Below are 24260 nucleotides of genomic sequence, written 5' to 3'. Positions count from 1 at the left end.
AGCTTGAATTTCAATGATGCATTGGGGCAACGATTTTGTGAGAAACATCTTCACCCTTAAATAAAGATTTTCTTAATTCCTTACCTGTGTGCTAATTAGATATCACCTTGTTTTCACATTAAACAGACTTCCACATGAGAAAGCAGCAAGGATGCAGTGGCGTTAATGTTTCCTGGTGTCAACCCGTATTATTTCAGTAGACATTGAAATGAGGATGCATCTTGCTGCCTTTCCAATGAAGCAAATTTAATTTAGTAATAGGTGAAAAACCATCCTTACAAAGGTGTTAATCAGAGACTTGGCTTTGTGGACACTTTTCAGAGAACAAATTTGTTAGCATAAAAATAAAGCCAGAAAATGAAGAGCTGTTTAATCACTCAATTGGATTTTTTTTGCCAGCATATTTCTTTTTCTCTGCAACCCACTGCTAAATTGTGCTTCCTAGCTGTTTTTATAAAATCACTGAATCAAATCTAACTCTGATTACATCAGAGAAGGCCAGGTACCCTACACCATAAGAGGGGGTTTGAAATGTTGACTTGTCTACTTAAAGATCACCAAAATCTGATCACAAGGTCAATTACGTCCCTGGGTGGGATTGAATCACCAACCTTTTGGTTTATAGCCGTTCACACTAACTGATTGCACCACAGAGACACTTTGCAAAAGTATATACTGACAAAGGCTAATAAGCAATCATCTAAAACGTTTCCTAGAAAAACTTTAAAAAGTCAATAATCTGGAGAGTTTTTGTAAGATGTTTCTTCCATCCACCAACGAAGAAACACATTGGTACTTTCCCATGATGAGTGAGTGCTTCAGGATCTCTTGCACTTACATGTGCAGCAAAGTACTGCAATGGAAGCATGCTGGGCCCATAACCCAGAGGTAGGCAGATTAAAACTATCCTCTGCTATATGCATATTTTTTTGTTAATTAAAGTAATCCAAAACTGGGATTGATATTTTTGCTCTTTTATTTTTCATTAAAGTACAATAACTTTTACCATTTTAATTTGTTTTAATAGTATATTGAAAGTATTATTTTCTTTCAAAAATCCACTTAATTTTCTTTACCCTATTATTAAAATGGTAATTGACAAAAACAAACTACATTGTCACCAGAAGAGCAATACAAAATGTACAAGTGATATATTAAAATCATCTTTCCAGCTTGAATTTCAATGATGCATTGGGGCAACGATTTTGTGAGAAACATCTTCACCCTTAAATAAAGATTTTCTTAATTCCTTACCTGTGTGCTAATTAGATATCACCTTGTTTTCACATTAAACAGACTTCTACATGAGAAAGCAGCAAGGATGCAGTGGCGGTAATGTTTCCTGGTGTCAACCTGTATTATTTCAGTAGACATTGAAATGAAGATGCATCTTGCTGCCTTTCCAATGAAGCAAGTTTAATTTAGTAATAGGTGAAAAACCATCCCTACAAAGGTGTTAATCAGAGACTTGGCTTTGTGGACACTTTTCAGAGAACAAATTTGTTAGCATAAAAATAAAGCCAGAAAATGAAGAGCTGTTTAATCACTCAATTGGATTTTTTTTGCCAGCATATTTCTTTTTCTCTGCAACCCACTGCTAAATTGTGCTTCCTAGCTGTTTTTATTAAATCACTGAATCAAATCTAACTCTGATTACATCAGAAAAGGCCAGGTACCCTACACCATAACAGGGGGTTTGAAATTTTGACTTGTCTACTTAAAGATCACCAAAATCTGATCACAAGGTCAATTACGTCCCTGGGTGGGATTGAACCACCAACCTTTTGGTTAGTAGCCGGACACACTAACCGATTGCGCCACAGAGACACTTTGCAAAAAGTACATACTGACAAAGGCTAATAAGCATACATCTAGAACGTTTCCTAGAAAAACTTTAAAAAGTCAATAATCTGGAGAGTTTTTGTAAGATGTTTCTTCCATCAACCAACGAAGAAACACATTGGTACTTTCCCATGATGAGTGAGTGCTTCAGGATCTCTTGCACTTACATGTGCAGCAAAGTACTGCAATGGAAGCATGCTGGGCCCATAACCCAGAGGTAGGCAGATTAAAACTATCCTCTGCTATATGCATATTTTTTTGTTAATTAAAGTAATCCAAAACTGGGATTGATATTTTTGCTCTTTTATTTTTCATTAAAGTACAATAACTTTTACCATTTTAATTTGTTTTAATAGTATATTGAAAGTATTATTTTCTTTAAAAAATCCACTTAATTTTCTTTACCCTATTATTAAAATGGTAATTGACAAAAACAAACTACATTGTCACCAGAAGAGCAATACAAAATGTACAAGTGATATATTAAAATCATCTTTCCAGCTTGAATTTCAATGATGCATTGGGGCAACGATTTTGTGAGAAACATCTTCACCCTTAAATAAAGATTTTCTTAATTCCTTACCTGTGTGCTAATTAGATATCACCTTGTTTTCACATTAAACAGACTTCCACATGAGAAAGCAGCAAGGATGCAGTGGCGATAATGTCTCCTGGTGTCAACCTGTATTATTTCAGTAGACATTGAAATGAGGATGCATCTTGCTGCCTTTCCAATGAAGCAAGTTTAATTTAGTAATAGGTGAAAAACCATCCTTACAAAGGTGTTAATCAGAGACTTGGCTTTGTGGACACTTTTCAGAGAACAAATTTGTTAGCATAAAAATAAAGCCAGAAAATGAAGAGCTGTTTAATCACTCAATTGGATTTTTTTGCCAGCATATTTCTTTTTCTCTGCAACCCACTGCTAAATTGTGCTTCCTAGCTGTTTTTATAAAATCACTGAATCAAATCTAACTCTGATTACATCAGAGAAGGCCAGGTACCCTACACCATAAGAGGGGGTTTGAAATTTTGACTTGTCTACTTAAAGATCACCAAAATCTGATAACAAGGTCAATTACGTCCCTGGGTGGGATTGAACCACCAACCTTTTGGTTAATAGCCATACACACTAACTGATTGCGCCACAGAGACACTTTGCAAAAGTACATACTGACAAAGGCTAATAAGCATTCATCTAAAACGTTTCCTAGAAAAACTTTAAAAAGTCAATAATCTGGAGAGTTTTTGTAAGATGTTTCTTCCATCAACCAACGAAGAAACACATTGGTACTTTCCCATGATGAGTGAGTGCTTCAGGATCTACTGCACTTACATGTGCAGCAGAGTACAGCAATGGAAGCATGCTGGGCACATAACCCAGAGGTAAGCAGATTGAAACTATCCTCTGCTATATGCATTTTTTTTTGTTAATTAAAGTAATCCAAAACTGGGATTGATATTTTTGCTCTTTTATTTTTACTTAAAGTACAACAACTTTTACCATTTTAATTTGTTTTAATAGTATATTGACAGTATTGTTTTCTTTCAAAAATCCACTTAATTTTCTTTACCCTATTATTAAAATGGTAATTGACAAAAACAAACTACATTGTCACCAGAAGAGCAATACAAAATGTACAAGTGATATATTAAAATCATCTTTCCAGCTTGAATTTCAATGATGCATTGGGGCAACGATTTTGTGAGAAACATCTTCACCCTTAAATAAAGATTTTCTTAATTCCTTACCTGTGTGCTAATTAGATATCACCTTGTTTTCACATTAAACAGACTTCTACATGAGAAAGCAGCAAGGATGCAGTGGCGGTAATGTTTCCTGGTGTCAACCTGTATTATTTCAGTAGACATTGAAATGAAGATGCATCTTGCTGCCTTTCCAATGAAGCAAGTTTAATTTAGTAATAGGTGAAAAACCATCCCTACAAAGGTGTTAATCAGAGACTTGGCTTTGTGGACACTTTTCAGAGAACAAATTTGTTAGCATAAAAATAAAGCCAGAAAATGAAGAGCTGTTTAATCACTCAATTGGATTTTTTTTGCCAGCATATTTCTTTTTCTCTGCAACCCACTGCTAAATTGTGCTTCCTAGCTGTTTTTATTAAATCACTGAATCAAATCTAACTCTGATTACATCAGAAAAGGCCAGGTACCCTACACCATAACAGGGGGTTTGAAATTTTGACTTGTCTACTTAAAGATCACCAAAATCTGATAACAAGGTCAATTACGTCCCTGGGTGGGATTGAACCACCAACCTTTTGGTTAGTAGCCGGACACACTAACCGATTGCGCCACAGAGACACTTTGCAAAAAGTACATACTGACAAAGGCTAATAAGCATACATCTAGAACGTTTCCTAGAAAAACTTTAAAAAGTCAATAATCTGGAGAGTTTTTGTAAGATGTTTCTTCCATCAACCAACGAAGAAACACATTGGTACTTTCCCATGATGAGTGAGTGCTTCAGGATCTCTTGCACTTACATGTGCAGCAAAGTACTGCAATGGAAGCATGCTGGGCCCATAACCCAGAGGTAGGCAGATTAAAACTATCCTCTGCTATATGCATATTTTTTTGTTAATTAAAGTAATCCAAAACTGGGATTGATATTTTTGCTCTTTTATTTTTCATTAAAGTACAATAACTTTTACCATTTTAATTTGTTTTAATAGTATATTGAAAGTATTATTTTCTTTAAAAAATCCACTTAATTTTCTTTACCCTATTATTAAAATGGTAATTGACAAAAACAAACTACATTGTCACCAGAAGAGCAATACAAAATGTACAAGTGATATATTAAAATCATCTTTCCAGCTTGAATTTCAATGATGCATTGGGGCAACGATTTTGTGAGAAACATCTTCACCCTTAAATAAAGATTTTCTTAATTCCTTACCTGTGTGCTAATTAGATATCACCTTGTTTTCACATTAAACAGACTTCCACATGAGAAAGCAGCAAGGATGCAGTGGCGATAATGTCTCCTGGTGTCAACCTGTATTATTTCAGTAGACATTGAAATGAGGATGCATCTTGCTGCCTTTCCAATGAAGCAAGTTTAATTCAGTAATAGGTGAAAAACCATCCTTACAAAGGTGTTAATCAGAGACTTGGCTTTGTGGACACTTTTCAGAGAACAAATTTGTTAGCATAAAAATAAAGCCAGAAAATGAAGAGCTGTTTAATCACTCAATTGGATTTTTTTGCCAGCATATTTCTTTTTCTCTGCAACCCACTGCTAAATTGTGCTTCCTAGCTGTTTTTATAAAATCACTGAATCAAATCTAACTCTGATTACATCAGAGAAGGCCAGGTACCCTACACCATAAGAGGGGGTTTGAAATTTTGACTTGTCTACTTAAAGATCACCAAAATCTGATAACAAGGTCAATTACGTCCCTGGGTGGGATTGAACCACCAACCTTTTGGTTAATAGCCATACACACTAACTGATTGCGCCACAGAGACACTTTGCAAAAGTACATACTGACAAAGGCTAATAAGCATTCATCTAAAACGTTTCCTAGAAAAACTTTAAAAAGTCAATAATCTGGAGAGTTTTTTTAAGATGTTTCTTCCATCAACCAACGAAGAAACACATTGGTACTTTCCCATGATGAGTGAGTGCTTCAGGATCTACTGCACTTACATGTGCAGCAGAGTACAGCAATGGAAGCATGCTGGGCACATAACCCAGAGGTAAGCAGATTGAAACTATCCTCTGCTATATGCATTTTTTTTTGTTAATTAAAGTAATCCAAAACTGGGATTGATATTTTTGCTCTTTTATTTTTACTTAAAGTACAACAACTTTTACCATTTTAATTTGTTTTAATAGTATATTGACAGTATTGTTTTCTTTCAAAAATCCACTTAATTTTCTTTACCCTATTATTAAAATGGTAATTGACAAAAACAAACTACATTGTCACCAGAAGAGCAATACAAAATGTACAAGTGATATATTAAAATCATCTTTCCAGCTTGAATTTCAATGATGCATTGGGGCAACGATTTTGTGAGAAACATCTTCACCCTTAAATAAAGATTTTCTTAATTCCTTACCTGTGTGCTAATTAGATATCACCTTGTTTTCACATTAAACAGACTTCTACATGAGAAAGCAGCAAGGATGCAGTGGCGGTAATGTTTCCTGGTGTCAACCTGTATTATTTCAGTAGACATTGAAATGAAGATGCATCTTGCTGCCTTTCCAATGAAGCAAGTTTAATTTAGTAATAGGTGAAAAACCATCCCTACAAAGGTGTTAATCAGAGACTTGGCTTTGTGGACACTTTTCAGAGAACAAATTTGTTAGCATAAAAATAAAGCCAGAAAATGAAGAGCTGTTTAATCACTCAATTGGATTTTTTTTGCCAGCATATTTCTTTTTCTCTGCAACCCACTGCTAAATTGTGCTTCCTAGCTGTTTTTATTAAATCACTGAATCAAATCTAACTCTGATTACATCAGAAAAGGCCAGGTACCCTACACCATAACAGGGGGTTTGAAATTTTGACTTGTCTACTTAAAGATCACCAAAATCTGATAACAAGGTCAATTACGTCACTGGGTGGGATTGAACCACCAACCTTTTGGTTAGTAGCCGGACACACTAACCGATTGCGCCACAGAGACACTTCGCAAAAAGTACATACTGACAAAGGCTAATAAGCATACATCTAGAACGTTTCCTAGAAAAACTTTAAAAAGTCAATAATCTGGAGAGTTTTTGTAAGATGTTTCTTCCATCAACCAACGAAGAAACACATTGGTACTTTCCTATGATGAGTGAGTGCTTCAGGATCTCTTGCACTTACATGTGCAGCAGAGTACTGCAATGGAAGCATGCTGGGCCCATAACCCAGAGGTAGGCAGATTGAAACTATCCTTTGCTATATGCATTTTTTTTGTTAATTTAAGTAATCAAAACTGGGATTGATATTTTTGCTCTTTTATTTTTACTTAAAGTACAATAACTTTTACCATTTTAATTTGTTTTAATAGTATATTGACAGTATTGTTTTCTTTCAAAAATCCACTTAATTTTCTTTACCCTATTATTAAAATGGTAATTGACAAAAAAAAAACTACATTGTCACCAGAAGAGCAATACAAAATGTACAAGTGATATATTAAAATCATCTTTCCAGCTTGAATTTCAATGATGCATTGGGGCAACGATTTTGTGAGAAACATCTTCACCCTTAAATAAAGATTTTCTTAATTCCTTACCTGTGTGCTAATTAGATATCACCTTGTTTTCACATTAAACAGACTTCCACATGAGAAAGCAGCAAGGATGCAGTGGCGTTAATGTTTCCTGGTGTCAACCCGTATTATTTCAGTAGACATTGAAATGAGGATGCATCTTGCTGCCTTTCCAATGAAGCAAATTTAATTTAGTAATAGGTGAAAAACCATCCTTACAAAGGTGTTAATCAGAGACTTGGCTTTGTGGACACTTTTCAGAGAACAAATTTGTTAGCATAAAAATAAAGCCAGAAAATGAAGAGCTGTTTAATCACTCAATTGGATTTTTTTGCCAGCATATTTCTTTTTCTCTGCAACCCACTGCTAAATTGTGCTTCCTAGCTGTTTTTATAAAATCACTGAATCAAATCTAACTCTGATTACATCAGAGAAGGCCAGGTACCCTACACCATAAGAGGGGGTTTGAAATGTTGACTTGTCTACTTAAAGATCACCAAAATCTGATCACAAGGTCAATTACGTCCCTGGGTGGGATTGAATCACCAACCTTTTGGTTTATAGCCGTTCACACTAACTGATTGCACCACAGAGACACTTTGCAAAAGTATATACTGACAAAGGCTAATAAGCATTCATCTAAAACGTTTCCTAGAAAAACTTTAAAAAGTCAATAATCTGGAGAGTTTTTGTAAGATGTTTCTTCCATCCACCAACGAAGAAACACATTGGTACTTTCCCATGATGAGTGAGTGCTTCAGGATCTCTTGCACTTACATGTGCAGCAAAGTACTGCAATGGAAGCATGCTGGGCCCATAACCCAGAGGTAGGCAGATTAAAACTATCCTCTGCTATATGCATATTTTTTTGTTAATTAAAGTAATCCAAAACTGGGATTGATATTTTTGCTCTTTTATTTTTCATTAAAGTACAATAACTTTTACCATTTTAATTTGTTTTAATAGTATATTGAAAGTATTATTTTCTTTAAAAAATCCACTTAATTTTCTTTACCCTATTATTAAAATGGTAATTGACAAAAACAAACTACATTGTCACCAGAAGAGCAATACAAAATGTACAAGTGATATATTAAAATCATCTTTCCAGCTTGAATTTCAATGATGCATTGGGGCAACGATTTTGTGAGAAACATCTTCACCCTTAAATAAAGATTTTCTTAATTCCTTACCTGTGTGCTAATTAGATATCACCTTGTTTTCACATTAAACAGACTTCCACATGAGAAAGCAGCAAGGATGCAGTGGCGATAATGTTTCCTGGTGTCAACCTGTATTATTTCAGTAGACATTGAAATGAGGATGCATCTTGCTGCCTTTCCAATGAAGCAAGTTTAATTTAGTAATAGGTGAAAAACCATCCTTACAAAGGTGTTAATCAGAGACTTGGCTTTGTGGACACATTTCAGAGAACAAATTTGTTAGCATAAAAATAAAGGCAGAAAATGAAGAGCTGTTTAATCACTCAATTGGATTTTTTTGCCAGCATATTTCTTTTTCTCTGCAACCCACTGCTAAATTGTGCTTCCTAGCTGTTTTTATAAAATCACTGAATCAAATCTAACTCTGATTACATCAGAGAAGGCCAGGTACCCTACACCATAAGAGGGGGTTTTAAATTTTGACTTGTCTACTTAAAGATCACCAAAATCTGATAACAAGGTCAATTACGTCCCTGGGTGGGATTGAACCACCAACCTTTTGGTTAATAGCCATACACACTAACTGATTGCGCCACAGAGACACTTTGCAAAAGTACATACTGACAAAGGCTAATAAGCATTAGTCTAAAACGTTTCCTAGAAAAACTTTAAAAAGTCAATAATCTGGAGAGTTTTTGTAAGATGTTTCTTCCATCAACCAACGAAGAAACACATTGGTACTTTCCCATGATGAGTGAGTGCTTCAGGATCTACTGCACTTACATGTGCAGCAGAGTACAGCAATGGAAGCATGCTGGGCACATAACCCAGAGGTAAGCAGATTGAAACTATCCTCTGCTATATGCATTTTTTTTTGTTAATTAAAGTAATCCAAAACTGGGATTGATATTTTGGCTCTTTTATTTTTACTTAAAGTACAATAACTTTTACCATTTTAATTTGTTTTAATAGTATATTGACAGTATTGTTTTCTTTCAAAAATCCACTTAATTTTCTTTACCCTATTATTAAAATGGTAATTGAAAAAAACAAACTACATTGTCACCAGAAGAGCAATACAAAATGTACAAGTGATATATTAAAATCATCTTTCCAGCTTGAATTTCAATGATGCATTGGGGCAACGATTTTGTGAGAAACATCTTCACCCTTAAATAAAGATTTTCTTAATTCCTTACCTGTGTGCTAATTAGATATCACCTTGTTTTCACATTAAACAGACTTCTACATGAGAAAGCAGCAAGGATGCAGTGGCGGTAATGTTTCCTGGTGTCAACCTGTATTATTTCAGTAGACATTGAAATGAAGATGCATCTTGCTGCCTTTCCAATGAAGCAAGTTTAATTTAGTAATAGGTGAAAAACCATCCCTACAAAGGTGTTAATCAGAGACTTGGCTTTGTGGACACTTTTCAGAGAACAAATTTGTTAGCATAAAAATAAAGCCAGAAAATGAAGAGCTGTTTAATCACTCAATTGGATTTTTTTTGCCAGCATATTTCTTTTTCTCTGCAACCCACTGCTAAATTGTGCTTCCTATCTGTTTTTATTAAATCACTGAATCAAATCTAACTCTGATTACATCAGAGAAGGCCAGGTACCCTACACCATAACAGGGGGTTTGAAATTTTGACTTGTCTACTTAAAGATCACCAAAATCTGATAACAAGGTCAATTACGTCCCTGGGTGGGATTGAACCACCAACCTTTTGGTTAGTAACCAGACACACTAACCGATTGCGCCACAGAGACACTTTGCAAAAAGTACGTACTGACAAAGGCTAATAAGCATACATCTAGAACGTTTCCTAGAAAAACTTTAAAAAGTCAATAATCTGGAGAGTTTTTGTAAGATGTTTCTTCCATCAACCAACGAAGAAACACATTGGTACTTTCCTATGATGAGTGAGTGCTTCAGGATCTCTTGCACTTACATGTGCAGCAGAGTACTGCAATGGAAGCATGCTGGGCCCATAACCCAGAGGTAGGCAGATTGAAACTATCCTTTGCTATATGCATTTTTTTTGTTAATTTAAGTAATCAAAACTGGGATTGATATTTTTGCTCTTTTATTTTTACTTAAAGTACAATAACTTTTACCATTTTAATTTGTTTTAATAGTATATTGACAGTATAGTTTTCTTTAAAAAATCCACTTAATTTTCTTTACCCTATTATTAAAAGGGTAATTGACAAAAACAAACTACATTGTCACCAGAAGAGCAATACAAAATGTACAAGTGATATATTAAAATCATCTTTCCAGCTTGAATTTCAATGATGCATTGGGGCAACGATTTTGTGAGAAACATCTTCACCCTTAAATAAAGATTTTCTTAATTCCTTACCTGTGTGCTAATTAGATATCACCTTGTTTTCACATTAAACAGACTTCTACATGAGAAAGCAGCAAGGATGCAGTGGCGTTAATGTTTCCTGGTGTCAACCTGTATTATTTCAGTAGACATTGAAATGAGGATGCATCTTACTGCCTTTCCAATGAAGCAAGTTTAATTTAGTAATAGGTGAAAAACCATCCTTACAAAGGTGTTAATCAGAGACTTGGCTTTGTGGACACTTTTCAGAGAACAAATTTGTTAGCATAAAAATAAAGCCAGAAAATGAAGAGCTGTTTAATCACTCAATTGGATTTTTTTGCCAGCATATTTCTTTTTCTCTGCAACCCACTGCTAAATTGTGCTTCCTAGCTGTTTTTATAAAATCACTGAATCAAATCTAACTCTGATTACATCAGAGAAGGCCAGGTACCCTACACCATAAGAGGGGGTTTGAAATTTTGACTTGTCTACTTAAAGATCACCAAAATCTGATAACAAGGTCAATTACGTCCCTGGGTGGGATTGAACCACCAACCTTTTGGTTAATAGCCATACATACTAACTGATTGCGCCACAGAGACACTTTGCAAAAGTACATACTGACAAAGGCTAATAAGCATTCATCTAAAACGTTTACTAGAAAAACTTTAAAAAGTCAATAATCTGGAGAGTTTTTGTAAGATGTTTCTTCCATCAACCAACGAAGAAACACATTGGTACTTTCCCATGATGAGTGAGTGCTTCAGGATCTACTGCACTTACATGTGCAGCAGAGTACAGCAATGGAAGCATGCTGGGCACATAACCCAGAGGTAAGCAGATTGAAACTATCCTCTGCTATATGCATTTTTTTTTTTAATTAAAGTAATCCAAAACTGGGATTGATATTTTGGCTCTTTTATTTTTACTTAAAGTACAATAACTTTTACCATTTTAATTTGTTTTAATAGTATATTGACAGTATTGTTTTCTTTCAAAAATCCACTTAATTTTCTTTACCCTATTATTAAAATGGTAATTGACAAAAACAAACTACATTGTCACCAGAAGAGCAATACAAAATGTACAAGTGATATATTAAAATCATCTTTCCAGCTTGAATTTCAATGATGCATTGGGGCAACGATTTTGTGAGAAACATCTTCACCCTTAAATAAAGATTTTCTTAATTCCTTACCTGTGTGCTAATTAGATATCACCTTGTTTTCACATTAAACAGACTTCTACATGAGAAAGCAGCAAGGATGCAGTGGCGTTAATGTTTCCTGGTGTCAACCTGTATTATTTCAGTAGACATTGAAATGAGGATGCATCTTACTGCCTTTCCAATGAAGCAAGTTTAATTTAGTAATAGGTGAAAAACCATCCCTACAAAGGTGTTAATCAGAGACTTGGCTTTGTGGACACTTTTCAGAGAACAAATTTGTTAGCATAAAAATAAAGCCAGAAAATGAAGAGCTGTTTAATCACTCAATTGGATTTTTTTGCCAGCATATTTCTTTTTCTCTGCAACCCACTGCTAAATTGTGCTTCCTAGCTGTTTTTATAAAATCACTGAATCAAATCTAACTCTGATTACATCAGAGAAGGCCAGGTACCCTACACCATAAGAGGGGGTTTGAAATTTTGACTTGTCTACTTAAAGATCACCAAAATCTGATAACAAGTTCAATTACGTCCCTGGGTGGGATTGAACCACCAACCTTTTGGTTAGTAGCTGGACACACTAACCGATTGCGCCACAGAGACACTTTGCGAAAAGTATATACTGACAAAGGCTAATAAGCATACATCTAGAACGTTTCCTAGAAAAGCTTTAAAAAGTCAATAATCTGGAGAGTTTTTGTAAGATGTTTCTTCCATCAACCAACGAAGAAACACATTGGTACTTTCCCATGATGAGTGAGTGCTTCAGGATCTCTTGCACTTACATGTGCAGCAGAGTACTGCAATGGAAGCATGCTGGGCCCATAACCCAGAGGTAGGCAGATTGAAACTATCCTTTGCTATATGCATTTTTTTTTGTTAATTTAAGTAATCAAAACTGGGATTGATATTTTTGCTCTTTTATTTTTACTTAAAGTACAATAACTTTTACCATTTTAATTTGTTTTAATAGTATATTGACAGTATAGTTTTCTTTAAAAAATCCACTTAATTTTCTTTACCCTATTATTAAAAGGGTAATTGACAAAAACAAACTACATTGTCACCAGAAGAGCAATACAAAATGTACAAGTGATATATTAAAATCATCTTTCCAGCTTGAATTTCAATGATGCATTGGGGCAACGATTTTGTGAGAAACATCTTCACCCTTAAATAAAGATTTTCTTAATTCCTTACCTGTGTGCTAATTAGATATCACCTTGTTTTCACATTAAACAGACTTCTACATGAGAAAGCAGCAAGGATGCAGTGGCGTTAATGTTTCCTGGTGTCAACCTGTATTATTTCAGTAGACATTGAAATGAGGATGCATCTTGCTGCCTTTCCAATGAAGCAAGTTTAATTTAGTAATAGGTGAAAAACCATCCCTACAAAGGTGTTAATCAGAGACTTGGCTTTGTGGACACTTTTCAGAGAACAAATTTGTTAGCATAAAAATAAAGCCAGAAAATGAAGAGCTGTTTAATCACTCAATTGGATTTTTTTTCCCAGCATATTTCTTTTTCTCTGCAACCCACTGCTAAATTGTGCTTCCTATCTGTTTTTATAAAATCACTGAATCAAATCTAACTCTGATTACATCAGAGAAGGCCAGGTACCCTACACCATAACAGGGGGTTTGAAATTTTGACTTGTCTACTTAAAGATCACCAAAATCTGATAACAAGGTCAATTACGTCCCTGGGTGGGATTGAACCACCAACCTTTTGGTTAGTAACCAGACACACTAACCGATTGCGCCACAGAGACACTTTGTAGAAAGTACGTACTGACAAAGGCTAATAAGCATACATCTAGAACGTTTCCTAGAAAAACTTTAAAAAGTCAATAATCTGGAGAGTTTTTGTAAGATGTTTCTTCCATCAACCAACGAAGAAACACATTGGTACTTTCCTATGATGAGTGAGTGCTTCAGGATCTCTTGCACTTACATGTGCAGCAGAGTACTGCAATGGAAGCATGCTGGGCCCATAACCCAGAGGTAGGCAGATTGAAACTATCCTTTGCTATATGCATTTTTTTTTGTTAATTTAAGTAATCAAAACTGGGATTGATATTTTTGCTCTTTTATTTTTACTTAAAGTACAATAACTTTTACCATTTTAATTTGTTTTAATAGTATATTGACAGTATAGTTTTCTTTAAAAAATCCACTTAATTTTCTTTACCCTATTATTAAAAGGGTAATTGACAAAAACAAACTACATTGTCACCAGAAGAGCAATACAAAATGTACAAGTGATATATTAAAATCATCTTTCCAGCTTGAATTTCAATGATGCATTGGGGCAACGATTTTGTGAGAAACATCTTCACCCTTAAATAAAGATTTTCTTAATTCCTTACCTGTGTGCTAATTAGATATCACCTTGTTTTCACATTAAACAGACTTCTACATGAGAAAGCAGCAAGGATGCAGTGGCGTTAATGTTTCCTGGTGTCAACCTGTATTATTTCAGTAGACATTGAAATGAGGATGCATCTTACTGCCTTTCCAATGAAGCAAGTTTAATTTAGTAATAGGTGAAAAACCATCCTTACAAAGGTGTTAATCAGAGACTTGGCTTTGTGGACACTTTTCAGAGAACAAATTTGTTAGCATAAAAATAAAGCCAGAAAATGAAGAGCTGTTTAATCACTCAATTGGATTTTTTTGCCAGCATATTTCTTTTTCTCTGCAACCCACTGCTAAATTGTGCTTCCTAGCTGTTTTTATAAAATCACTGAATCAAATCTAACTCTGATTACATCAGAGAAGGCCAGGTACCCTACACCATAAGAGGGGGTTTGAAATTTTGACTTGTCTACTTAAAGATCACCAAAATCTGATAACAAGGTCAATTACGTCCCTGGGTGGGATTGAACCACCAACCTTTTGGTTAATAGCCATACATACTAACTGATTGCGCCACAGAGACACTTTGCAAAAGTACATACTGACAAAGGCTAATAAGCATTCATCTAAAACGTTTACTAGAAAAACTTTAAAAAGTCAATAATCTGGAGAGTTTTTGTAAGATGTTTCTTCCATCAACCAACGAAGAAACACATTGGTACTTTCCCATGATGAGTGAGTGCTTCAGGATCTACTGCACTTACATGTGCAGCAGAGTACAGCAATGGAAGCATGCTGGGCACATAACCCAGAGGTAAGCAGATTGAAACTATCCTCTGCTATATGCATTTTTTTTTTAATTAAAGTAATCCAAAACTGGGATTGATATTTTGGCTCTTTTATTTTTACTTAAAGTACAATAACTTTTACCATTTTAATTTGTTTTAATAGTATATTGACAGTATTGTTTTCTTTCAAAAATCCACTTAATTTTCTTTACCCTATTATTAAAATGGTAATTGACAAAAACAAACTACATTGTCACCAGAAGAGCAATACAAAATGTACAAGTGATATATTAAAATCATCTTTCCAGCTTGAATTTCAATGATGCATTGGGGCAACGATTTTGTGAGAAACATCTTCACCCTTAAATAAAGATTTTCTTAATTCCTTACCTGTGTGCTAATTAGATATCACCTTGTTTTCACATTAAACAGACTTCTACATGAGAAAGCAGCAAGGATGCAGTGGCGGTGTTTCCTGGTGTCAACCTGTATTATTTCAGTAGACATTGAAATGAAGATGCATCTTGCTGCCTTTCCAATGAAGCAAGTTTAATTTAGTAATAGGTGAAAAACCATCCCTACAAAGGTGTTAATCAGAGACTTGGCTTTGTGGACACTTTTCAGAGAACAAATTTGTTAGCATAAAAATAAAGCCAGAAAATGAAGAGCTGTTTAATCACTCAATTGGATTTTTTTTGCCAGCATATTTCTTTTTCTCTGCAACCCACTGCTAAATTGTGCTTCCTAGCTGTTTTTATTAAATCACTGAATCAAATCTAACTCTGATTACATCAGAAAAGGCCAGGTACCCTACACCATAACAGGGGGTTTGAAATTTTGACTTGTCTACTTAAAGATCACCAAAATTTGATAACAAGGTCAATTACGTCCCTGGGTGGGATTGAAACACCAACCTTTTGGTTAGTAGCCGGACACACTAACTGATTGCGCCACAGAGACACTTCGCAAAAAGTACATCCTGACAAAGGCTAATAAGCATACATCTAGAACGTTTCCTAGAAAAACTTTAAAAAGTCAATAATATGGATAATTTTTGTAAAATGTTTCTTCCATCAACCAACGAAGAAACACATTGGTACTTTCCCATGATGAGTGAGTGCTTCAGGATCTCTTGCACTTACATGTGCAGCAGAGTACTGCAATGGAAGCATGCTGGGCCCATAACCCAGAGGTAGGCAGATTGAAACTATCCTTTGCTATATGCATTTTTTTTGTTAATTTAAGTAATCAAAACTGGGATTGATATTTTTGCTCTTTTATTTTTACTTGAAGTACAATAACTTTTACCATTTTAATTTGTTTGAATAGTATATTGACAGTATAGTTTTCTTTAAAAAATCAACTTAATTTTCTTTACCCTATTATTAAAAGGGTAATTGACAAAAACAAACTACATTGTCACCAGAAGAGCAATACAAAATGTACAAGTGATATATTAAAATCATCTTTCCAGCTTGAATTTCAATGATGCATTGGGGCAACGATTTTGTGAGAAACATCTTCACCCTTAAATAAAGATTTTCTTAATTCCTTACCTGTGTGCTAATTAGATATCACCTTGTTTTCACATTAAACAGACTTCCACATGAGAAAGCAGCAAGGATGCAGTGGCGTTAATGTTTCCTGGTGTCAACCTGTATTATTTCAGTAGAAATTGAAATGAGGATGCATCTTGCTGCCTTTCCAATGAAGCAAGTTTAATTTAGTAATAGGTGAAAAACCATCCCTACAAAGGTGTTAATCAGAGACTTGGCTTTGTGGACACTTTTCAGAGAACAAATTTGTTAGCATAAAAATAAAGCCAGAAAATGAAGAGCTGTTTAATCACTCAATTGGATTTTTTTTCCCAGCATATTTCTTTTTCTCTGCAACCCACTGCTAAATTGTGCTTCCTATCTGTTTTCATAAAATCACTGAATCAAATCTAACTCTGATTACATCAGAGAAGGCCAGGTACCCTACACCATAACAGGGGGTTTGAAATTTTGACTTGTCTACTTAAAGATCACCAAAATCTGATAACAAGGTCAATTACGTCCCTGGGTGGGATTGAACCACCAACCTTTTGGTTAGTAACCAGACACACTAACCGATTGCGCCACAGAGACACTTTGTAAAAAGTATGTACTGACAAAGGCTAATAAGCATACATCTAGAACGTTTCCTAGAAAAACTTTAAAAAGTCAATAATCTGGAGAGTTTTTGTAGGAATTTTCTTAACTCAACCAACGAAGAAACACATTGGTACTTTCCCATGATGAGATGAGTGCTTCAGGATCTCTTGCACTTACATGTGCAGCAGAGTACTGCAATGGAAGCATGCTGGGCCCATTACCCAGAGGTAGGCAGATTGAAACTATCCTCTGCTATATGCATTTTTTTTGTTAATTAAAGTAATCCAAAACTGGGATTGATATGTTAGCTATTTTATGTTTACTTAAAGTACAATAACTTTTACCATTTTAATTTGTTTTAATAGTATATTGACAGTATTGTTTTCTTTCAAAAATCCACTTAATTTTCTTTACCCTATTATTAAAATGGTAATTGACAAAAACAAACTACATTGTCACCAGAAGAGCAATACAAAATGTACAAGTGATATATTAAAATCATCTTTCCAGCTTGAATTCCAATGATGCATTGGGGCAACGATTTTGTGAGAAACATCTTCACCCTTAAATAAAGATTTTCTTAATTCCTTACCTGTGTGCTAATTAGATATCACCTTGTTTTCACATTAAACAGACTTCCACATGAGAAAGCAGCAAGGATGCATTGGCGTTAATGTTTCCTGGTGTCAACCTGTATTATTTCAGTAGACATTGAAATGAGGATGCATCTTACTGCCTTTCCAATGAAGCAAGTTTAATTTAGTAATAGGTGAAAAACCATCCCTACAAAGGTGTTAATCAGAGACTTGGCTTTGTGGACACTTTTCAGAGAACAAATTTGTTAGCATAAAAATAAAGCCAGAAAATGAAGAGCTGTTTAATCACTCAATTGGATTTTTTTGCCAGCATATTTCTTTTTCTCTGCAACCCACTGCTAAATTGTGCTTCCTAGCTGTTTTTATAAAATCACTGAATCAAATCTAACTCTGATTACATCAGAGAAGGCCAGGTACCCTACACCATAAGAGGGGGTTTGAAATTTTGACTTGTCTACTTAAAGATCACCAAAATCTGATAACAAGTTCAATTACGTCCCTGGGTGGGATTGAACCACCAACCTTTTGGTTAGTAGCTGGACACACTAACCGATTGCGCCACAGAGACACTTTGCGAAAGGTATATACTGACAAAGGCTAATAAGCATACATCTAGAACGTTTCCTAGAAAAGCTTTAAAAAGTCAATAATCTGGAGAGTTTTTGTAAGATGTTTCTTCCATCAACCAACGAAGAAACACATTGGTACTTTCCCATGATGAGTGAGTGCTTCAGGATCTCTTGCACTTACATGTGCAGCAGAGTACTGCAATGGAAGCATGCTGGGCCCATAACCCAGAGGTAGGCAGATTGAAACTATCCTTTGCTATATGCATTTTTTTTTTGTTAATTTAAGTAATCAAGACTGGGATTGATATTTTTGCTCTTTTATTTTTACTTAAAGTACAATAACTTTTACCATTTTAATTTGTTTTAATAGTATATTGACAGTATAGTTTTCTTTAAAAAATCCACTTAATTTTCTTTACCCTATTATTAAAAGGGTAATTGACAAAAACAAACTACATTGTCACCAGAAGAGCAATACAAAATGTACAAGTGATATATTAAAATCATCTTTCCAGCTTGAATTTCAATGATGCATTGGGGCAACGATTTTGTGAGAAACATCTTCACCCTTAAATAAAGATTTTCTTAATTCCTTACCAGTGTGCTAATTAGATATCACCTTGTTTTCACATTAAACAGACTTCTACATGAGAAAGCAGCAAGGATGCAGTGGCGTTAATGTTTCCTGGTGTCAACCTGTATTATTTCAGTAGACATTGAAATGAGGATGCATCTTGCTGCCTTTCCAATGAAGCAAGTTTAATTTAGTTATAGGTGAAAAACCATCCCTACAAAGGTGTTAATCAGAGACTTGGCTTTGTGGACACTTTTTAGAGAACAAATTTGTTAGCATAAAAATAAAGGCAGAAAATGAAGAGCTGTTTAATCACTCAATTGGATTTTTCTGCCAGCATATTTTTTTTCTCTGCAACCCATTGCTAAATTGTGCTTCCTAGCTGTTTTTTATAAAATCACTGAATCAAATCTAACTCTGATTACATCAGAGAAGGCCAGGTACCCTACACCATAAGAGGGGGTTTGAAATTTTGACTTGTCTACTTAAATATCACCAAAACCTGATCACAAGGTCAATTATGTCCCTGGGTGGGATTGAACCACCAACCTTTTGGTTAGTAGCCGGACACACTAACCGATTGCGCCACAGTGACACTTTGCAAAAAGTACATACTGACAAAGGCTAATAAGCATTCATCTAGAACATTTCCTAGAAAAACTTTAAAAAGTCAATAATCTGGAGAGTTTTTGTAAGAATTTTCTTAAATCAACCAACGAAGAAACAAATTGGTACTTTCCCATGATGAGTGAGTGCTTCAGGATCTCTTGCACTTACATGTGCAGCAGAGTACTGCAATGGAAGCATGCTGGGCCCATTACCCAGAGGTAGGCAGATTGAAACTATCCTCTGCTATATGCATTTTTTTTGTTAATTAAAGTAATCCAAAACTGGGATTGATATGTTAGCTATTTTATGTTTACTTAAAGTACAATAACTTTTACCATTTTAATTTGTTTTAATAGTATATTGACAGTATTGTTTTCTTTCAAAAATCCACTTAATTTTCTTTACCCTATTATTAAAATGGTAATTGACAAAAACAAACTACATTGTCACCAGAAGAGCAATACAAAATGTACAAGTGATATATTAAAATCATCTTTCCAGCTTGAATTTCAATGATGCATTGGGGCAACGATTTTGTGAGAAACATCTTCACCCTTAAATAAAGATTTTCTTAATTCCTTACCTGTGTGCTAATTAGATATCACCTTGTTTTCACATTAAACAGACTTCCACATGAGAAAGCAGCAAGGATGCAGTGGCGTTAATGTTTCCTGGTGTCAACCTGTATTATTTCAGTAGAAATTGAAATGAGGATGCATCTTGCTGCCTTTCCAATGAAGCAAGTTTAATTTAGTAATAGGTGAAAAACCATCCCTACAAAGGTGTTAATCAGAGACTTGGCTTTGTGGACACTTTTCAGAGAACAAATTTGTTAGCATAAAAATAAAGCCAGAAAATGAAGAGCTGTTTAATCACTCAATTGGATTTTTTTTCCAGCATATTTCTTTTTCTCTGCAACCCACTGCTAAATTGTGCTTCCTAGCTGTTTTTATAAAATCACTGAATCAAATCTAACTCTGATTACATCAGAGAAGGCCAGGTACCCTACACCATAACAGGGGGTTTGAAATTTTGACTTGTCTACTTAAAGATCACCAAAATCTGATAACAAGGTCAATTACGTTCCTGGGTGGGATTGAACCACCAACCTTTTGGTTAGTAGCCAGACACACTAACCGATTGCGCCACAGAGACACTTTGTAAAAAGTACGTACTGACAAAGGCTAATAAGCATACATCTAGAACGTTTCCTAGAAAAACTTTAAAAAGTTAATAAGCTGGAGAGTTTTTGTAAGATGTTTCTTCCATCAACCAACGAAGAAACACATTGGTACTTTCCCATGATGAGTGAGTGCTTCAGGATCTCTTGCACTTACATGTGCAGCAGAGTACTGCAATGGAAGCATGCTGGGCCCATAACCCAGAGGTAGGCAGATTGAAACTATCCTTTGCTATATGCATTTTTTTTGTTAATTTAAGTAATCAAAACTGGGATTGATATTTTTGCTCTTTTATTTTTACTTAAAGTACAATAACTTTTACCATTTTAATTTGTTTTAATAGTATATTGACAGTATAGTTTTCTTTAAAAAATCCACTTAATTTTCTTTACCCTATTATTAAAAGGGTAATTGACAAAAACAAACTACATTGTCACCAGAAGAGCAATACAAAATGTACAAGTGATATATTAAAATCATCTTTCCAGCTTGAATTTCAATGATGCATTGGGGCAACGATTTTGTGAGAAACATCTTCACCCTTAAATAAATATTTTCTTAATTCCTTACCTGTGTGCTAATTAGATATCACCTTGTTTTCACATTAAACAGACTTCTACATGAGAAAGCAGCAAGGATGCAGTGGTGTTAATGTTTCCTGGTGTCAACCTGTATTATTTCAGTAGACATTGAAATGAGGATGCATCTTGCTGCCTTTCCAATGAAGCAAGTTTAATTTAGTTATAGGTGAAAAACCATCCCTACAAAGGTGTTAATCAGAGACTTGGCTTTGTGGATACTTTTTAGAGAACAAATTTGTTAGCATAAAAATAAAGGCAGAAAATGAAGAGCTGTTTAATCACTCAATTGGATTTTTCTGCCAGCATATTTTTTTTCTCTGCAACCCATTGCTAAATTGTGCTTCCTAGCTGTTTTTTATAAAATCACTGAATCAAATCTAACTCTGATTACATCAGAGAAGGCCAGGTACCCTACACCATAAGAGGGGGTTTGAAATTTTGACTTGTCTACTTAAATATCACCAAAACCTGATCACAAGGTCAATTATGTCCCTGGGTGGGATTGAACCACCAACCTTTTGGTTAGTAGCCAGACACACTAACCGATTGCGCCACAGAGACACTTTGCAAAAAGTACATACTGACAAAGGCTAATAAGCATTCATCTAGAACGTTTCCTAGAAAAACTTTAAAAAGTCAATAATCTGGAGAGTTTTTGTAGGAATTTTCTTAACTCAACCAACGAAGAAACACATTGGTACTTTCCCATGATGAGTGAGTGCTTCAGGATCTCTTGCACTTACATGTGCAGCAGAGTACTGCAATGGAAGCATGCTGGGCCCATAACCCAGAGGTAGGCAGATTGAAACTATCCTTTGCTATATGCATTTTTTTTTGTTAATTTAAGTAATCAAAACTGGGATTGATATTTTTGCTCTTTTATTTTTACTTAAAGTACAATAACTTTTACCATTTTAATTTGTTTTAATAGTATATTGACAGTATAGTTTTCTTTAAAAAATCCACTTAATTTTCTTTACCCTATTATTAAAAGGGTAATTGACAAAAACAAACTACATTGTCACCAGAAGAGCAATACAAAATGTACAAGTGATATATTAAAATCATCTTTCCAGCTTGAATTTCAATGATGCATTGGGGCAACGATTTTGTGAGAAACATCTTCACCCTTAAATAAAGATTTTCTTAATTCCTTACCTGTGTGCTAATTAGATATCACCTTGTTTTCACATTAAACAGACTTCTACATGAGAAAGCAGCAAGGATGCAGTGGCGTTAATGTTTCCTGGTGTCAACCTGTATTATTTCAGTAGACATTGAAATGAGGATGCATCTTGCTGCCTTTCCAATGAAGCAAGTTTAATTTAGTAATAGGTGAAAAACCATCCCTACAAAGGTGTTAATCAGAGACTTGGCTTTGTGGACACTTTTCAGAGAACAAATTTGTTAGCATAAAAATAAAGCCAGAAAATGAAGAGCTGTTTAATCACTCAATTGGATTTTTTTTCCCAGCATATTTCTTTTTCTCTGCAACCCACTGCTAAATTGTGCTTCCTATCTGTTTTTATAAAATCACTGAATCAAATCTAACTCTGATTACATCAGAGAAGGCCAGGTACCCTACACCATAACAGGGGGTTTGAAATTTTGACTTGTCTACTTAAAGATCACCAAAATCTGATAATAAGGTCAATTACGTCCCTGGGTGGGATTGAACCACCAACCTTTTGGTTAGTAACCAGACACACTAACCGATTGCGCCACAGAGACACTTTGTAAAAAGTACGTACTGACAAAGGCTAATAAGCATACATCTAGAACGTTTCCTAGAAAAACTTTAAAAAGTCAATAATCTGGAGAGTTTTTGTAAGATGTTTCTTCCATCAACCAACGAAGAAACACATTGGTACTTTCCTATGATGAGTGAGTGCTTCAGGATCTCTTGCACTTACATGTGCAGCAGAGTACTGCAATGGAAGCATGCTGGGCCCATAACCCAGAGGTAGGCAGATTGAAACTATCCTTTGCTATATGCATTTTTTTTGTTAATTTAAGTAATCAAAACTGGGATTGATATTTTTGCTCTTTTATTTTTACTTAAAGTACAATAACTTTTACCATTTTAATTTGTTTTAATAGTATATTGACAGTATAGTTTTCTTTAAAAAATCCACTTCATTTTCTTTACCCTATTATTAAAAGGGTAATTGACAAAAACAAACTACATTGTCACCAGAAGAGCAATACAAAATGTACAAGTGATATATTAAAATCATCTTTCCAGCTTGAATTTCAATGATGCATTGGGGCAACGATTTTGTGAGAAACATCTTCACCCTTAAATAAAGATTTTCTTAATTCCTTACCTGTGTGCTAATTAGATATCACCTTGTTTTCACATTAAACAGACTTCTACATGAGAAAGCAGCAAGGATGCAGTGGCGTTAATGTTTCCTGGTGTCAACCTGTATTATTTCAGTAGACATTGAAATGAGGATGCATCTTACTGCCTTTCCAATGAAGCAAGTTTAATTTAGTAATAGGTGAAAAACCATCCTTACAAAGGTGTTAATCAGAGACTTGGCTTTGTGGACACTTTTCAGAGAACAAATTTGTTAGCATAAAAATAAAGCCAGAAAATGAAGAGCTGTTTAATCACTCAATTGGATTTTTTTGCCAGCATATTTCTTTTTCTCTGCAACCCACTGCTAAATTGTGCTTCCTAGCTGTTTTTATAAAATCACTGAATCAAATCTAACTCTGATTACATCAGAGAAGGCCAGGTACCCTACACCATAAGAGGGGGTTTGAAATTTTGACTTGTCTACTTAAAGATCACCAAAATCTGATAACAAGGTCAATTACGTCCCTGGGTGGGATTGAACCACCAACCTTTTGGTTAATAGCCATACACACTAACTGATTGCGCCACAGAGACACTTTGCAAAAGTACATACTGACAAAGGCTAATAAGCATTCATCTAAAACGTTTACTAGAAAAACTTTAAAAAGTCAATAATCTGGAGAGTTTTTGTAAGATGTTTCTTCCATCAACCAACGAAGAAACACATTGGTACTTTCCCATGATGAGTGAGTGCTTCAGGATCTACTGCACTTACATGTGCAGCAGAGTACAGCAATGGAAGCATGCTGGGCACA

The 24260-nt window shown here is 34.8% G+C and overlaps 7 non-coding genes across 7 annotated transcripts; all 7 read right to left on the bottom strand.

The window, feature by feature from the left end:
• Positions 1-1753: 1753 nt before the first annotated feature.
• TRNAS-ACU (transfer RNA serine (anticodon ACU)) lies at positions 1754-1827 on the bottom strand. Its single transcript has one exon. It is a non-coding gene; the product is annotated as a tRNA-Ser (tRNA).
• A 2266-nt stretch (positions 1828-4093) lies between these two features.
• Positions 4094-4167, bottom strand: TRNAS-ACU (transfer RNA serine (anticodon ACU)). The gene has a single exon. It is a non-coding gene; the product is annotated as a tRNA-Ser (tRNA).
• A 5774-nt stretch (positions 4168-9941) lies between these two features.
• On the bottom strand, positions 9942-10015 carry TRNAS-ACU (transfer RNA serine (anticodon ACU)). The gene has a single exon. It is a non-coding gene; the product is annotated as a tRNA-Ser (tRNA).
• Positions 10016-13447: 3432 nt separating this feature from the next.
• On the bottom strand, positions 13448-13521 carry TRNAS-ACU (transfer RNA serine (anticodon ACU)). Its single transcript has one exon. It is a non-coding gene; the product is annotated as a tRNA-Ser (tRNA).
• Positions 13522-16950: 3429 nt separating this feature from the next.
• Positions 16951-17024, bottom strand: TRNAS-ACU (transfer RNA serine (anticodon ACU)). The gene has a single exon. It is a non-coding gene; the product is annotated as a tRNA-Ser (tRNA).
• Positions 17025-21627: 4603 nt separating this feature from the next.
• On the bottom strand, positions 21628-21701 carry TRNAS-ACU (transfer RNA serine (anticodon ACU)). The gene has a single exon. It is a non-coding gene; the product is annotated as a tRNA-Ser (tRNA).
• A 1096-nt stretch (positions 21702-22797) lies between these two features.
• On the bottom strand, positions 22798-22871 carry TRNAS-ACU (transfer RNA serine (anticodon ACU)). Its single transcript has one exon. It is a non-coding gene; the product is annotated as a tRNA-Ser (tRNA).
• Between the last annotated feature and the right edge of the window lie 1389 nt (positions 22872-24260).

This window comes from Pseudophryne corroboree, chromosome 8 (assembly GCF_028390025.1).
Source record: "Pseudophryne corroboree isolate aPseCor3 chromosome 8, aPseCor3.hap2, whole genome shotgun sequence".
Lineage (NCBI taxonomy): Eukaryota > Metazoa > Chordata > Amphibia > Anura > Myobatrachidae > Pseudophryne > Pseudophryne corroboree.
The sequence above is the reverse complement of the archived record's forward strand: the minus strand, read 5'-3'. Positions and strand labels throughout refer to the sequence as shown.